General features: G+C 45.4%; 1 protein-coding gene across 13 annotated transcripts in view; it reads left to right on the top strand.

Moving 5' to 3' along the window:
* Positions 1-9,570: 9,570 nt before the first annotated feature.
* The window catches only part of TRERF1 (transcriptional regulating factor 1), a 100,660-nt gene continuing 96,073 nt past the window's right edge, over positions 9,571-14,157 (top strand). For 7 of the 13 annotated variants that reach the window (XM_074537152.1, XM_074537154.1, XM_074537153.1 and 4 more), the window contains exon 1: positions 9,571-9,754. The gene's annotated coding sequence lies outside the window, so the exon portion shown is untranslated. Of the gene's footprint in view, positions 9,755-9,799; positions 10,066-10,831; positions 10,978-14,157 lie in introns of those variants that run through there. The other 6 variants (XM_074537144.1, XM_074537145.1, XM_074537149.1 and 3 more) reach the window with 2 other exon arrangements.

Below are 14,157 nucleotides of genomic sequence, written 5' to 3'. Positions count from 1 at the left end.
GGCTTGCCAACGCTGTCTGTTCTGCTTGTCACTTCTTTGAGGACAGTCAGCTACAGTATGTGAAAACGACTGAAGGTTGCAAACCCCAGTTTTCATAAACAACATTCATAACACTATTTTCACATCCCTCAGACAAGCATATAGATTATCACAACTTTAAAATCTCTGTCTGCTGGCAAGACAAAACATTACCATCCTAGAGTGTATGCAAACATAAGAACTGGCTGGATCTATTGCTAATAAAGAGAGATGAGCTGATTGACAGTATAGATAGCAATTGCAGATCAGATGAAAAACTGCACAAAGCATAGGCAGGAGCTGCAGAAATGAACCCCAAGACATACAATTGAATATAACAAACATTACAGAAGTGGAAATGGGAAACTGAGAGATCTATATTACCCGGATTGTGAAACAAGGCTTACAAAGGCCAGACAGTAAAAGTTTCTGGCCTATCATGTTGTAAGGACAGATAGACAATAAAGATGCTTGGAGTTTAAGAGTGGAACAAGTCCAAGATCTTCAGATAGTCTTCGAATAGGAAGGGAAAAACACTGGCACACCACCAGGGAAGGACCTCCACGCAGGACTGCTCCTTAAACACAGACTCAAGAGGTTTTTGGCAGGCACTTCAGTGAGAACAGCCTCTAATGGCGCACTCTTAAAACAAGTCTGGAAGAAGTCTCTCTCAACCCTGGGTTTGCTTCTTGAGTTGAACATAGTTTAAGAAGGCCACAAGTTCAGTATGAGTAATTAGGGCTGAATTTATTTTTTGCCCTCCTCTGTTCCCAGCGCATCACTCAAGTAGTGTATGAAAAGTGAAATACACCCACAACTCCTCATCTGGGGATTTCCTCAACTGATAGACAATCAGAGTATAATTAGCTCCTTTGCCCCTGTCTGAGGTGCAGAGGAATTATCAGTGCCTCAATCTTCAGCTATTGGTAGCTGCTAGATTAGTCAGTCAGCTGGCATGGGACTCACCCACAGAGCTGTACTTGTCCTCCCAAGGGGGTTTAGAGGATGTGTTGGCATGATAAGAGGACACATAAACTGTAAAATATATACCCAGAGAAACACAAATGTAAGCTGTGCCTTGTTTATTGTTAGAATTTCTGAATAAAGTGAAATGGATTCTGCAGACCAACACATCAACTAAAGCAAAAGTTGATTTGAGAAACCTCTTTTCCCTCCCCATATTTCTTCAAGCTTTTCTAGAAGCTGGCAATGCTGTAGGCACTGCAGACTTAAAAGATGAGCCTTCTGGTCCCTAGGTTATCCAGTCATTGTTGGTGGGTTCCCAGGGAGCTCTCAGATATGGGAGGACCAGCTCATACTACCCATGTCTAGAAGAAAACCTTGGAGACTTTCATAGGAAAATTCCACACTTTTGAGGCCCAAAAGAAAGTCTCTTCTTTTTCACCTATGAAAAAAATCTCATGCCTAATTTGCACCACTGCCTCTTTTCTCAGCAGAACATACCTAAAAGTCTGAGAACTTCAGTCTCACAGACCTAAGCTTGCACCAGGAGATTGTTTTTGGGGTCCCCTGTTTAATTTCCAAACTTACATACTAGTTTGGAAATTCACAGGCCATGTGATGGAGTCTGTAGAAGCAAAATTGGTCCATCAGAAAGACTTCACATGTTTACATTTGCCTGGATTTGTCATCTGCTGCCCTTCAGCTGCTGCTGGAAAGACTCTCTTAGCTATAGAGCAAATTGGTTTTTGTCTACTATTAATTTTGTTAACCTGCTTTATAGGGGTTCCCTGCAGTTCTCTGTCTCACTGCAGATGTAAAGTAACTTCACTGCATTTTCTGCTTTCTGTTCTTCTGTGCAGCTCTCTCACCTCTTCAAGTGTTTTGGGGCCACCAAAGGAAAACAGTGACACAAAAATGTAAAGGAGCTTGTCTTCTACTGTAAGTGCATTCCCATCACTGTAAAATTGTGAAACAGTACAGCTTATTTCTATCTGATGATGTAAAGTGCCCTACATCACTATAAACAGAATATACTGTATAAATATTGGATATACAGTATGAGTCTAGCCATGTGAGTTAATAGCATTTTTAAATCTTGACAGCTGTATCCATACAGTTTAAATGCATATCTGCCCACTGTCACATATGTAAGAAACAAATAAGTAAGACACAGTGAGACCTTGTAGTAACTGGTATATATGACTATAAAAGACTTGTATAAAAATTCAGGTTACAGTTCTGAATGGGAAAGTTCAAAGCAGAAGATGTGGATGGCTGTTTTAAACTCCTTCAACAAAACCTACACAGGATACATACAGTTTTGAATTAAATCAGAAAAATTTGCTGATTTGCTTCTGTCTGAGGAATATGAAATAGAAAACAGAAATGGCTGAAAGTAGGGTGATGGGATGACAGGGATAGTTCTGATCACAGGTGACTGTCTGTGCTCTTCAACTCAATATGCAGTGTGCTATTGCCAATATTGCATCCACTTCCAACAGACAAAATTCTGAAAAAGGAATAAAAATTTAATTTTGATATCAGTTGCCAGTGTGGACTCAGACACATTGCGTGTTGCAATAGAGAACCACAGTGACTTAATCATATTTGTATTTAGATATTATCCTTCTGTTACAGAAAGTTATTTAGATTAACTTTAACTTAAAGGTAATATGCCAGGCTTCCTTCTACTCTCATCATATGTCTTTTCTATAACCTTTTATCTTTAGAAAACTTTTGATTGTAATCAGCTTCATTTTTCCTTCTGTACTCAAAAGCAGGATTTCTCTTCTTCTACAAACACATTAGAATTTAATACAACTCTCTGTAGGAAGCCATCCTAAAGCCTCTTTTTAATATATCAGCTTTACCACATAACAGATTTTTAAAGCCAAGATAAAACAATTCAGAAAGATTGGTGGGGGCATTCAATGAAAGTAGTAGGAAACAGTACCTTAAATCTGTCCTTCACTGGATTTCACTGGATTTCAAGTTTATGGTGCCTCTGTAAAGGCAGTTTTCATTAAATAGTGTAATTTAATTGAATCCTTGTCTGCAAACAGGACTATGTATTTCTTTCCAAAAGTACAACAGCAGCAGATTTAGAGTAAGGTATGTTTCTTCACAGAGCAGTTTTCAGCTCTTACCACTGGGAGTGCATAAAAAGCCAGTGGGATAAACCTTCTTGCATGTCAGCCAAAGCTCCAAACATTTCAAATTGGGCATAAGATTCACTTGAACAATACTGGTCACTCATCAAGACATAACAAGGTGCAAAGACCTAGGAGAACTGTTTTCATACTTCACCTCTGCAGCTTACATTCCTGGATGACACTGGACCACCTCTGTTCCCTGCTTTAACCATCTGTAAAATGGAGACAGTATTACCCTGATCGTATTCCCAACTCAGATCCACAGTCAATGGTTTTAAAGTGCAGAGTAGCTCAAACCATGCCATCAACTTAAAATCTGGAAATTATTAAAAAAATATTTTCACTTATGTTAGTTTTAAAAAGATTCATCAGTTTTATATGTTTATGCATTCATAATTTACAAACATATGTTATTTAATTTATGTAATGTGAATATATTAAACAAATTTGTAAATTTATAAATACATATGTCAGTGTATTGTATAAAATAAAACATTTCCTCTTTTCTGGCATGTGAAAAAGTCACACAAACTGGAGCATTGCTCACTAGGACAAGATCCTGCAAGATGGCCCGTGTCACTGTATCTCTTGTGTGCACATGTGTATGCCCACAGATTATTCCTGACAGCACAATAGTATAAGCAACTCTTCCAAGAGGAATGGGAACTGGCACAAACCAAATGAAGCAAGAATGTCTCTAGCTCTTTCTCCTCTCTAGGGCTCACATACAGTTGCAAAACACCAATAATGTTACTGAAAAAAAAGTCTTTAAGTCATCACTATTTCTCACGTGCCTATCTGTAATTTCTTTACCCAAATATTCCTAAACACTTTACATGGTTTCATTTGCTTCGGGGCATTCCTGTGTGGTGGCATTGTATCTCGTGGGTGCCCAAATGCAGAGGAAGGCAGAAAGGTCAAAGCCTTGTCCCACCAAGAGCTGCCATGAGGATCCCTCATCCAGCAGCCCCCAGCTCCACCAGCACTGGGCCAGAGCCCCAGGGCTCAGCAGCTACTGCAGGTTGTGCTGAAGGAGCAGCTCCACAGCTCAGAGTCTGACTCAGAGATGGGCAACTCTAAGCTTTGCTAAAACATTCTTGAGGTTGACATTGAGAGAAAACCAGTGCTTGTGGATTTCCAGAGCTGACTGCAGTGCAAACAGCTGTGCAGATTCAGTTTTCCTTTTGCTTTTGTCCACTACCTGGACCAACCTTCTTAGAGACCACCTTATCTGTCAGATGAGATAGCAGCTGTGGCTTTGAGACAATTAGAGACAATTTCAAGTGGTGTGGCTGTAAATCCCATTTTTGAGCACCCAGTCCTGCCTCCTTTTCTATTGCTTGTCTGGCTGACTCAGTGAAGCTATCTGTGGGAAACATGACAGGGCATTTCTGCCAGCACTGGCAGGTGATCTGGCTCACCAGGGAAGTAGTGTCAGCGTTGGGTGCAAACAGGAGGCAAACCCATGGAGCTGGAGGCAGTAACTTGCATAAGGGCTAGCAGGACCTTAGCCATCACAATTCACTTTTGTTTTAGCATTCATGAAAAGATTCATAGCATCATTCAGGTTGTAAAAGACCCTTAGGATCATTGAGTCCAACCATTAACCTAATACTACCAAATCCACCACTCTCCCTTAGCACCACATCTTGCACATCTTTTAAATCCCTCCAGGGATGGTAACTCCACCACTTCCCTGAGCAGCCTGTTCCAATGCTTGACGACATTTTCCATAAAGATTTTTTTCCTAATACCCATTCTAAACCTCTCGATGCAACTAGGGGCCATTTCTTCTAGTTCCATTGCTTGTTGATTGAGTGAAGAGACCAACCTCCATCCTGCTAGAGCCTCCTTTCCAGGAGCTGTGGACAGCAGTGAGGTCTCCCTTGAGACTCCATTTCTCCAGGTTAAAATGACCCCAGTTCCCTCAGTTACTGCTCATAACACTTGTGCTTCAGACTCCTCACCAGCTCTGTTGCCCTTCTCTGGACAAGTTCCAGAGCCTCAGTTTTTTTCTTGTAGTGAGGGGCCCTGTGAGCAGGGCTTTCACCAGGCAGTCTGAATGAAAGCAGCATGCTCTCATCCTCTCCCCTCCTTGGCACATTTCCTGCACCATTCCTTATGCTCTGCAATCAGCAAACCAATCTGGCTGAAAGAAAAAAAATAAAATTAAAAATTCTTACTTCCAGGATTAGTTTTCAAATTATAGCAGTATGGTCTGAGATCATATAAGGCTGCCAGTGAAATCCATGACTTTGCCTCATATCTGGAATCAGAACAGCCACTTAACTGGACAAGAGCCAACTTGGACCAGCAAGGCTGGGATGTTGCTCTTCTGACACAGGCCTGCTCCTCACTGGGTGGTGGAAGTGGACAAAGGGAAGTAAATACATGGTAGTTTGCAGTAGCTGGGGTCCTGATGCATTTCTACTAAAAATTATTCATTTTCTAGAATGAATAATTTCATTTCATAGAAATTATTAATTTCTATGGAAAATATTTAGCTCCATTTCAACCCTTGGCCATTTTTTCTAACTCACAATGGATGCAGTCAGAAGTGACACTGAAGAGGGTAAGGTATTTTATCCTGGAAGCTCTCCATGTCCTGAGCTTCCTGGTGACAGGACCTAAGAGGGAGAAACACTGCACACACCCCAAGGTACATGAAAGAAAAGAGCACCAAGGTGAGAGCAGTGTTGTTAACATTACTTTGAAACAAAGCAGAGGTAATGTTTCCAGAGACAACCTGGAATTACGCATTTGTTTTCTGGGCAAGCCCATTGCCAATAATAATGTATTTTTTTTGTGTGTGTTTAGGTTGTGGAAGCTGTGTCTACTTCCCTTTCGCTGCACAGGGAATGTGATCACAGAAAACACATTTGGCCTTTTCAAACTATTCTACCTGTGCCACTCCTGTAGGACCCCAGTGTGTCTTATAAATCTAAAAGGAAAGAGACAAATGACTGACTAAATCTAAGAGATTCACATGATACTAAACTGATTTAGAAGGGAAAGAACCAGCAACTTCATGCTGGGAAACCCACAAATTGAAAAGAAAAATCAAGGTCAAGCATTTAATGACAGGGTGGATCAGTAATTACACCAAAAGAACAGGTACCAAAGGGCAGATTTGTCATCTCTTGAAATTTCCATAATGGCTTTTATTTTTCTGGAAAATAAGGCCATAATCTCAATTACAAATATAAAGTCCGCATTATGTCGAATGTCATGTTCTGAAACTGAACTTGCTTTTAAACCTAAATCCATCAGTACAATTTATGGCTCAAAAGCTCCCCCTTGAAACAAATATAAGCCTGTCATTAGTCTTGTTCAATGAAATCAGATAATTACAGTCTGTTTTTTTTTTTTTTTTTAGGATATCCTCCACAATTCAAAATTGCACCTGGGAACAGGCATCTAAAACCAAGGAACTGGATGAACATCTGTATTTTGGCTGCTGCGACTTTAACCAGTAAGATACTTGCATAGATGTGATTGTGTCTGAAGTGGTTTTATTTTAATGACTCCAGTTGTTGAACAAAGGTATGTTGCCTCCTACCACAGCCATAGTATTTCTTTTCTTCAGCATTGTCTTTCTTGGAAAGCCTACAAATTCAAGGCAGAGCATTCTAATAAAAACTAAGGCATTTGGGAAAATAATGACACAGCAATTCTGTGCCAGAAAGGAACGAACCAGGAGGATGATCAGAGACCTCTGTCACTTCCAAACTTCTGTAATGCTTTCATTTCTGAAACAGCCCCGCTTAGAAAAAAATTAAAATGCATTAATTGCTGACAAGGCTCTGACAGAGGGATGGCAGTTACTGTGAGACATTTGCTGCTTTTGTGTTGCTCGGAAGCGCTGGGGGTTTGGAGGCAGAGGAGCCACCGTGCCCGCCTTCTGCAGGGCTCCCCTGGCCTCCCCGCCCCGCAGCCCCCAGCTCCCCGGGCCGATCTCACAGGCAGCTCCCCAAAATGGCAGGAACTCAGCCCAGACAGGGAATAGTGCTCTGGCTTGGCGAGCTGAGCCCGCTGGGCGGGCAGGGAGGAGAGGGCAAGGTCTCCCTCTTCTGACAGCAGCAAGCGGGCGGCTGGGCCGGCCAGGACCTCACCCCGGCTTCAGGGCTCCCAGCTCGCCAGGTATCCCTGCCAAATCCTTGTTGAACAGCATCAATCACGACAAGCCCACAGAATTATTCTAAGGTTGAATACTGTAAACCGCAGTCTGATTTTTTTTATTCAAAAGTGGGAAGCTTGATACTCAAATCCTTCAAAGATTAGAAGAAGGATCAGGAAAACTGAGAACACAAATTAAGGTTTTGTGCTTTTGATGGAGACCAACTCATAACTGGCAGGATAAACACAAAGAATGCAGTCTGGCTATAGCCAGCCCACACAATTTGATGGAAATGTTGTCCTGAGCTAAGAGTTTTGTGTAGCTAAACTTGTTATGGCAGAGTAAGATGGGTCCAATTTATAGCATGTCAGAAGGCTGTTTGATAATCACAGAATGTTCTGGGTTGGGAGGGACCCACAAGGATCATCAAGTCCAGCTCTTAAGTGAATGGCCCATACTGGAAGCAAACACACAATCTTGGCCTTACTAGCACCATGCCCTAACAAACTGAGCTAATGATTCTTTGTTGAAATTTAGACATTTGCTTCTATTTTGAGTTATACCACAAACCTTTGTGTTTCAGGCAAATCAAATAACACCTAGCTGATTCAACAGAGATTTGCTTGTATTGATTACTGGACAAGTAGAGATGCTGAGACAAACCTAGAAAGACTGTTAAATTCCATTGCTTATTTTCAGAGGTCATTTTGGAAATCACAAGTAATATGGGCTATTCTGAGTTCCAGACTAGACACAAAAAACAAACAGAGGCAAAGCACATTTTGAGTTGGGATTTTAATTCTATTTTCATCATAGTTTATATGACTTAGGACTCCAGCAAGCAAACAAGCCAACCATTGAATCCAAAACTCAGCATAGATTTAGTATAGCTCAGCGCAGAGAACTAACAATATTGGAATGGTATTCTTCAGGTAAGTAGAAATAAAATCAGAAAATTAGTAGCTAGCGAGGAAGAAAACAAGACTTTCTCACATTTGTGCATAGTTCAAAGAAATTTAATAGCCAAGGGGTGATATCATACTTTTTCACTCTTGCTCTAATCTACACTATAAATCAAAACAATTTCATAAAAGGTTAAATTATTAAGAACAGTGGGCCGATGGAAGTGTCATGCAACCAGGAAACCAGGATGACCATAAAAAGAAAATGAGGCTGCTGGTAACCATTATAATGTAAGTCTGAATCACAAATGCTAACACCAAAGACCTTTTTCTGTTCCAGTTATAACCCTTGAGAGTTTTGTCTGTTGGGGGTTTTTTCCCTCTTTGAAGGCAGAAGTAGGCCTATAACAATCCCTGTTTCAGTTTCTCTCTTCCCAGCTACGGTTTCTTACAGTCTGTCATTGTCCGTGAGCTTAAACAGAGCACTGCATAAGCTGTATGCATCACATATCTGTCCCCAAGATGTAAAATCCTTCCCTGCGAGGAAACATTTTGGTGCAATCTAATGCAAATGCCGAGCCCAAGGGAAGAAGGACCGATGAGGTATTTCACCAAAATGTTTCTGCAGACTTTAAAAAAAAAATCATTTAGGACGACCAATGGCAAAGATCAGTGACCACAGGAGCAAGTTCCTACATCGCTCGCTGTATTAGAGAATTAACTTCTAAATTAACCCAAAGCGGAGGAGCCGCCCTGGAGCCGGAGGCGGCCCCGGCAGCGCAGCAGCCCTTCCCCGCTCAGGGCAGGAGAGCTCCCGGGTGAGAGCGAGCCCGACTTTGCCGCGGCCACTTTCACCCTCCGGCGCCCCGGGGCTGGGGGAGGCCGGGCCACAGCGCCCTCAGCCCCCGGCCCCGACGCGGCTGTCCCGCTCCGGATGACACCGCGGCGCCGGGGGAGCACCCCTGCATCGCAGCCCCTCGGCGCGGGACCCCCTCGGCCCCAGGGCTGCCGCGGTGTCGTCCCCCGGCGCCGCCGCCCGGGCGGGAGCGGGAGCGGTGCCCGGCCCCGGCGCCCTGCGGCATGCGGCGGGATCCCGCGGCAGCCCCTCGCCCGCACCCCGCCGACCCGGCGGGAGCCGCTGACAGGTCGCCGCCAGTGGCCCCGGCACCTGCGCTGCGCTCACCGCCCTGAGAGGAGGGGCTGCCGGCCAGACCGCGGCGCGGCGGAGCGGGAGGGAGGGAGAGAGGGAGGGAGGCGGCGGCGGCGGCGCACGGCCGGCGGCGGGCGGGCCCCCGGGGGCGGCGGGCGCCCCTCGCCCCGCCGCGGGGCCGGGCGGCCGCGGCGCCACCGACACCTTACTTCCTGCTTCGCTACCCGGGGCCAGACCCATCGCGGCGGAGGGATCCCGCCGCCTCCCGCAGCCTCCTCCCCCTCCTGCTTCTGCTTTTCCCGGCTCCCTGCTGCAAGGAAATTATTTGACAGCGATTTGCTGACACCGGGGATTTTTTTTCTTTTTTTTTTTTCTTTCTTTTTTTTTTTTTTTTCTTTCTTTTTGCATCACGGACTCGGCAGCTCGGCGGGCGGGGGAGGCCGTGCCGAAGGTAAGTGCCGGTGCCCGGAGCCTCCCCCGGCGCGGGGCCCCCGCCCCGCTCCGCTCCATGTGCCGCCGCCGCCGGGGTGGGTGCCGGGCAGCGGGGCCGCGCCGGGCCGGGCTGGGGGAGTGCGTTTCCTGGCGGAGCGATATTTGTTTACAGGATGGGCGCCGTACTGTAAGTGAAGTAGGACCGAGCCCGGGGCAGCTCCGTAATAAATTAATATCGCGATCTGCTCCCGCCTCGCCGACACCGCCACACGAGCCCCGCGCCCGCCCCCCTCCCCCCCCCGCCTGCACTTGTTGCAGACTTCGCGCCAGGTAGGGGCAACGCTTCGCAAGTTTCGTTTTTGCAGGAGCCGGGGCTGCGCTGGAAGGAGAGGAGGGAAGAAAAAAAAAGGAGGGGGGTGGGGGAGGAGGGAGAAAAAAGTTTGCAGCTCGCAGTTGACTTTCGGTCTGCAGCGCCGAGGCCCTGCATGCTGCCGCCGCCTCCTGCCCGTCCGGGCGCGGGCGGGCGGGGGGCGCTGCCCGGTACCTGCCCGGGCCGGGCGGGCGGCGGGGCCGGCGCGGGGCGCCCCCGCCGCGGCGCTGCTGCGAGCGAGTCCCGGGCGCCGCCGCGCCGTGCCGGGAGCAGAGGCGGGGAAGGGCGGCTCGGCGGGGCTCGCCGCGGAAGTTCCCCGAGCCGCGCTGCCCCTCACGGCCCCTGACACGAGTGGGCGACCCACGCGCCTCTCCTCCCGTCCTTCGTCCCGCAGCGCGCTCGGTGCCCTCTCGGTATCAGTGCTGGGAGCGGAGCGGTCCCGGGGCTCGGCTGTGGAGCCCTTCCCGGGCGGCACCGCGTGGGGCGAGCTCGTTTCGGAGGAATGGGGATTTCTCCCTCCATTCCTGCGGGAGAGGAGCGCGCGGCGGGCTGGGCGCTGGCGGGGCGCTCCGGCTTTCTGGCCCGTCAAAATTACGGGGTGGTAAGGAACAAAAACTCTTAGCCAGTTGTTTAAATACCGGAGAGGCGATTTGCAAGTGAAATTAATCGGCAGTTAACCAGTTAATAAATGGATAATGGCTATTCATCCTTCTGCTGACTTTACAGAGTGGTTTTCACGTGTGCCTGTCAACTAACCAGGCTTGACTGATCGAGATGTAAACCTAGCCGGGTTATTGCCTTCATCCAGTAAAATCTGACCTGCACTTGCTGTCCTTGCGCATCAGTGCTGGTCGTCATTCAGATAGTTACAGGTGAGGTTCATACATTCTTACAGACTGACATGATGGCAGCAAAATACATAGGATGACCCATAGCTGAAATATTTATGGAAAATATTGTGTATAACTGCATGATTAACTTTTTAAGCATGTAATCACTGAGGGGGGAGTTTTATGCTGTTGGTAGGTACAATTTTACTGTGGATATGGGAAGAGGAGAGAGTTCACCTGGCAGGATTGGCCTGGCTGCTCGACAGGGCCACTCTGCTTTCTGTACCCATCCTGCTTGGGCCTCTGGCCCGCAGAGCTGCCCTGGGGAGCACGGATTTGTCTGCTGCCCTCACTCAGGGTATAGTGTCACTGACCCAACATTACAGAGCCAGCGTGTGCATGAGTTATTCTTGCATGCGGTACATGCAGCTGATTGCTGTCATCACTTATCTGCTTCGTGGTCTTGGACGTTCAGTTGGATCAGAATGGAGCCGTTGCATTAATAAGGTGCTTCTATCTAGAAATAACCCATTTCGCTTCATTGCCCACTGAAGTGACAGAGTTTAATATGCCCTGGTTGGTACCTTATCTTTTTTCTAAGTGTTGTCCAAGGCACATATAACAATAGAAGGGCTGCTGCATGCGTGCTCTATGCAAGCATACTATGCAGCTTTGCATAAAACAAATAGACTTTTCCCTAGAATTTAGATAAGTGATTTTTCTTATGAAGAAAATGCGTTGTATGCATTTTTCTTGCTTCTGTGGAGGATACTCTGATAATCTTTGGAAAAATTAAAGGTTTAAGTATAGCCTACTCAAAAAGTTTTGGTGCAAATGAACACTCTAGAACAATCTGTTCTACCATTGATTAGCAGCTTGTGTTTCTGAAGTTGGAGACCTCAGTGAGGACCTGAGCAGCACTGTGGTGTGGTGGTCAAACCTGTGTATCTTGAAAAGCCAAAAAAACTCAGATACAGGTAAAGCAGGTACTTCTCTGTGAAACTTGGCCTGAGTGTGAACTGGAGGACTGGCCTTCTGGTGATAGGATAACACTGGAGCTCAGTCACAGTGTCAGTGTATGTCCTGCTGTTGGCATCCCTTCCTGGGGAAGAGGGATGAGGCCGCAGGTAGCTAGGCCGGCATCCTGCCTCCAGTGTTTAGTATCTGGGGCCAACATGAGCATAAATAAACCACAGCATGACTAACCTCTCTACCTAACATTGACTCATGATGTATTTCGATAGACTGAAAAAGTCTCCATGCCTAAGCCATTTCATTTTCTCAACCTGTATGTTACTGATGATGACCTGCCTATTGAGAGTCCTCCAGTATTCATTTAAGACCATAAAGCAATCCTTGTTTTAGTTTTTTTTTTTGCCTCTGGGTAGCGTGCAACTAGCTTAGATAGAAAAAAGGAATTCCTAGATTTTAAACTCAAAACTGTTGCTTCTCTTCTTCTGGCCATTTTAATTCTTGAAGTGATACAGTGAGGCTTGCTATTATAAATTGGGCTCATTACTTGGCCTCTGGCAGGGAGGGTGAGAAGAGTATAAGAGCAGTTCTGTAAAGTACTGTTTCCTAAAACAGTAAGTTAACATTTTGCTGTGAATATTTTCATCTTTTTTTTGTTGTTGTTTGTTCTAATCAAGTGGGGGAGATATGTCACCTAAAAACTTTCTCAGTCAAGTGTTTGAGAAGGCCCTTTTCTCCCTTTGCCAATACTGTAATGGGACAGTGTAAAAAAGAAGGGCCCTGCATTGCACCTCCTTAGTATGTGTCACAATAACTGTGAGATAAGGCAGTTTCATTTCAGCTTCCTTAGAAATATGTATTTGTTTTTTGGTTTAAAAAAAAACAAGCAGCGTTTGACAAACACAAAATAATGGTTGGTGTGGAAACAATTTGTTTCCTCCCCTTGCATTCTTTTGAGAGCTGAATGGTTCCTATAAAAAATTATCATCAGAATTACAATTTTTCCTGTCCCTGAAATTAGCAGATCCTTTTACCTGCCATCCACCTGAGAGTAGTAGGCAAAAGCATCTTCAAGTGCACATGTGAATTCTGCCTGGAGTAGCTGCCACACTCGTGGTTATTTACATAAGGTGAGGAGCACAAGTGGCCACACTGACTTCCATGGCACTGCTTACTAGGGTAGAGTCACCGTGTGTGAAAGTGGGGAGGGACTGGGGAGCTGCATTCAGAACTAAAGAAAAAGGAAGGCAGCAAATTCCTTACTCTTTGCTGTATGTGAAGTTACAAAACCTCTTCTTAACTTGTCCATCTCTGAGAAACCTATTACTGTAATCAGTTGCAGGGCTGTGAGGGGAAATCGGGCCTTCTAAGATAAAGACTAAAATAGCACATTCAAATATATTTTAAGAAAGGCGACTCTTCCTTCAAAGAGTAGTCTGAACCTGGTTCAAAGAACAGTAGCAACAATTTTATTGGGTTGTTTTTGTCTTTAACAACTCTTTGCTTGAAACCAAGCAGATTTAAGAGATTGACTGAAATTACTTTTGAGCAGCATGCGTTTAGGCACTAAGTTAACTTATGGAGCTTGTGGGAGTATCTCCTGTTCGATCTGAAATGCCGAGAATGGGCTCTTGCACCATCCTCTCCTTGCTGCTGCCACTGTATGTCCAGGCTGGCCAGGAGGACAAAGTGGGTGACACAGTCTGCCAGCAGCTCATACTGACACTGGTTCTTGTTGGATGTTGGTTTCTGTGGGCAGAAGGAATAGTGTTTTGATAGCAGTTTCTTTTCTCTCTTTCTCACTTGCCTGTGTCATTCCGTGATGGTGGGGATGTGGGCTCACCTGGACCTGCTCAAAACAGCAGCAGAAAAAAAACCCCAAACCATTGATTTGTGTGGGGAAAAACTGGAAAATGTGCTCAGACTACAACCTGCTGCTACAGAAACTTGAAGGAAAATACATAATTTATGTTACTTTCTTACTGAGAGGATAATGGTTTGGGGAACTCAGGACATGCTCTTAAATATATGCCCTATTACTGTGTAATAGTGTGTGATTTTTTTTTTTTTTTTTAAGTTTAAACTCCTTGCATTAGAGTGGGGTGTTGCAGGGTTTTGGAGTAGTCCTGGAGCGTTAGGTATATTTTGAGGTTCTGAGTGAAATGAGTCTTGTGGTTTCAGCTTACTCTGTAACAAAGAGTAATGTGTCGCACACAAACAGCCCACCTAAGTTTTCATAATTGACTGATG

Source organism: Zonotrichia albicollis, chromosome 3 (assembly GCF_047830755.1).
Source record: "Zonotrichia albicollis isolate bZonAlb1 chromosome 3, bZonAlb1.hap1, whole genome shotgun sequence".
Lineage (NCBI taxonomy): Eukaryota > Metazoa > Chordata > Aves > Passeriformes > Passerellidae > Zonotrichia > Zonotrichia albicollis.
The sequence above is the reverse complement of the archived record's forward strand: the minus strand, read 5'-3'. Positions and strand labels throughout refer to the sequence as shown.